This window comes from Dunckerocampus dactyliophorus, chromosome 9 (assembly GCF_027744805.1).
Source record: "Dunckerocampus dactyliophorus isolate RoL2022-P2 chromosome 9, RoL_Ddac_1.1, whole genome shotgun sequence".
Taxonomy (NCBI): Eukaryota; Metazoa; Chordata; class Actinopteri; order Syngnathiformes; family Syngnathidae; genus Dunckerocampus; species Dunckerocampus dactyliophorus.
The window spans coordinates 20,521,686-20,525,331 of record NC_072827.1 but is presented as its reverse complement, the minus strand read 5'-3'; the positions used below and the strand labels follow the sequence as shown (position 1 = coordinate 20,525,331).

The window sequence follows — 3,646 nt, the reverse complement described above, 5'->3', positions numbered from 1 at the left end:
CAGGAGGTTGGTGGGGGAGAAAACCTAAACAGGAGTCTTGGGGAGTAGGAGTCCTTCACGCCAGGATATAAAGTAGTTGTAGTAAATTAAATACTATAATTATCTTTATTTTGCAAGATACGTTACTAAAGGTAGGATAAGCGGCATAGAAAATGGATGGATGGATGGATGGACGTTATTAAATCATTGCCAGAATAACATACTACCATTTACTATTGGAATACTGCAACCGAAATACACCAAAATCCAAATGCGTTTTCATAATGACACCAAAAGGTAATTTCATCATTGTTTAGAGACAGCACTATTTAGTACTGCAACTAAATCAATTGTATTTTAAACGTGTGTGTATTTGTATATAGCCATTTAACCCTGTGTTGGACCAGGGGTCTCCAACAGGTAACTAGCGGGCTACCAGTGCCTCACCACTCGTTTCTGAGTAGCTTGCCAAAGGGTCAAAGAATTATATACATTATGTATGCAAAATGAAAATTGCAGACTGCCTGTCACTGAGATTTGTCATTTTTGGTTGCAACCATTTTTCAGTGTATACACAGGAGGTTTTTAAATGTTTGCGTGTTCAGCCAACTGTACTTCAAAACTAAAAATCTGTGCTTATGATACGCAGTACAATGTGAGTGGCTCCCTGCTGTTTTTATTCTGGCAACCTCTTACAAAAAAAGGTCAGAGACCCCCAGCTTTGACCTGACAACAATCAATGCAAGATGGGCTTTAGAGGACGAGTTATGTTATTGTGAGTGTAATCCGATTAAATATAAACGATCAAAGATGAGATCGTGCACAGAGAAAGCGATGATGTCATGCCATTCACAGGAAGATCATAGCGCTTGGTGAGTAGCCGTTATTTTGGCAAAGTGATGGTATTTCTTTGTAGCGAAATAAGTTAGTGTTACCTTTGCTCAGGAGGAGGGAAGCACAGTGGAGTAGTGGTTAGCCTTAACAGTCAGGGAATCTGGGTTTGATTCTTTATATGGAGTTTGCGTGTTCTCCTCATGTGTGCATGCTTGCGTGGGTTTTCTCCGGGTACTTGAGATTCTTCCCACATTCCCAAAAACATACATGTTAGGCTAACTGAACACTCCAAATTGTCCGTAGGTTGTTTGTCTGTAAGTGTCCTGTTATTGACCTGCAATCAGTTCATGGTCTACCCCACCTCTTGCCCCAAAGTCATCTGGGATAGGCTTCCCTGTGACAAGCAATATAGAAAATTGCCTTGCCTGGGTTTTGAAGTTTTTAAGATTTGTTACTTTTTTAAAGTAAAAGTTATTAAAAAAAAAAACATTGTCAATGTTAACAAATGACAAGTTTAATAATAAGGTTGCTTTCGTCAACCTAAGACTGAGACTACCTGCATTCACATTGCAAAATGCTTCACCTAGTATAGGTGGTATAGTAAAGGTTTCTTGAAGGGTTGCTATTGCAACCTATCACAAAGCGACTCATTTGTACACAGTGCTCTGTTCAACGCAGCATCATGTCCTCCACGAAGAAAAAAATCAGGCTGCCAGACAAGACAAGAGAGACTAATGGTAATGGTAATGGTTTGATTTTATTTGAACATGCATACAGTTACAATGGAATACATCACATAGTACAATTCACAGTTCCACATGTCCAAAAGCACTAGGAAGAAGCAGAAGTTATTTAATCCTACCCCCCAGGGATACGGTAGACTAGGGATGGAAAGAAAGCTAAAAGAGGGCAGCCTTTTCAAAGAAAGGTTAGTCCAGGTTAGTTAAAGCACCATGGTTTTAATCAAACCTCCCAGGTTTAATGAAAATTCAGTGTGAGATATTTGGTGTTACGCACTCAGCCCTATTTTTACCTTTGTAACAAGACAGCTACATACGCATTATATCATTAACACACCTGATAACATGACCATTAGAGTTAGAGGAATATTGGTGATGTTGATGCCCTGCGATTGGCTGGCGACCAGTCCAGGGTGTACCCCGCCTGTCGCCCGAAGTCAGCTGGGATAGGCTCCAGCATGCCCCCGCGACCCTAATGAGGAAGAAGCGGTATAGAAAATGGATGGATGGATGGTGATGTTGATGGCAACATGCTTTATTGTGCTTTTAGTCCAACATTTGTTCCAGTCCCTCTTTAGAGTTGGAAATGTGCTGCTGTATGTGTGGGGCTTCGATTGCACTGTACAGTATATGTGGTTTCTACTTATTCAACCGTGCTGCATTCAGTTCACCTCGGATGTTGGAAAACTAAGATGGCTGCGCCCGGTAAAATCATTGTTTAGCTCACACAGTTAACCCTTTCTGGTAAACCGTGGACCCACAGAAGAGCGTATACAGTGTGTATACTAATATGAGTTTATTACTAGGATCTACGGGAGGTCCACAAACACGTCTGTGTTCTCGCCCGAATGCACATAATGATGATACGCACTTGAACATCACAGGCTTGAAAGAGTACAGTAAAGGCACCTTTGTATGAAATCGTTGCTGTTGTAGTTGCTGAAGGCAGACGAGTGTGCGCACACAAACGCCACGATCCCTAAAGAGATCTCCGCCGTTGACACGCTGCTATCCGATATATTTAAAGTGTGATTTAGGTTGTGTGCTGCTGTCAACTTTAACTTTGCAGTCTTGTTTTCAATGGTGCTGGAGTGGCCAGGATAACCAGGTTAGCAACACCTACTATTTGCTTACATGTCATGTTTATGTTCTAGCTGTAAACATAATTGAGTACGACCTGGTTTGGGGACTAAACCAAAATTGAGCAATGCTTAAAATATACCGAAACGTTGTATTTACCAGGTTCGTCTTGAGTTTATTTACAGTTCGCAAACTGGCTTGTTCGAGGTGCATTACCGCCATCAACTGGATGGAAGAGGTTATAAGCGGTTGGCGAGCAGCCCGATACAAATAAAATACAGGGCCTGTATACTGATACCCCTTTATTTTGACATTTTTCAAGTAATTTCTTGATCGTAATCAGAATAAAACAACGGACAAAGATTTTAATATTTGTACTTGTGAACTATTTAATAATATTTAATACAATAATATAAGACATTGTAACAATTAAAAGAAAACGATTCTCTTGAAGTCTATAGCGCAAAAATAAACAAAAGCAAAAACTACACTTTTAGCTTTTGGCCCACTCCTGTGTCCAAGAACATATTCTCTGATTGTGTAAACAATATATAAATACTGTATATAGAATCCATCCATCCATCCGTTTTCTATACCGCTTCTTCCTCATTAGGGTCACGGGGGCATGCTGGAGCCTATCCCAGCTGACTTTGGGCGACAGGCGGGGTACGCCCTGGACTGGTCGCCAGCCAATGGCAGGGCACATATGTATGTGTACATATGTATATAGAATATATTTGAAAAACACATTACAAATATCACATATTTGAAAACTTAGGGCATTGATTTGAGACAACCTGAACAGTCCAGTTACAATTGATTCAATGACCTGAGAATACAATGGATGAATTATAATATTCACAGATGTAGATGAGAACTGAAAAATATTGATCTCACTTTTCTATACTCGCTTGTATTGATCAGACCGTGATACTACCCTGGTATTGATCATGATATTTGCATCGATTCCCCAACCTCTAGCGTTTAGGTGCATTTTGCTCCCCACTGAACAG

The 3,646-nt window shown here is 40.3% G+C and overlaps 1 protein-coding gene across 2 annotated transcripts in view; it reads left to right on the top strand.

Annotated features, from left to right (window-relative positions):
* Window positions 1–3,646, top strand: part of usp9 (ubiquitin specific peptidase 9) — a 45,204-nt gene that overhangs the window by 423 nt on the left and 41,135 nt on the right. Inside the window, exon 1 of one of the 2 annotated variants that reach the window (XM_054786309.1) lies at window positions 2,505–2,661. The exons of the other annotated variant lie outside the window; for it this stretch is intronic. The gene's annotated coding sequence lies outside the window, so the exon portion shown is untranslated. Of the gene's footprint in view, window positions 1–2,504; window positions 2,662–3,646 lie in introns of those variants that run through there. 2 annotated transcript variants of the gene reach the window in all.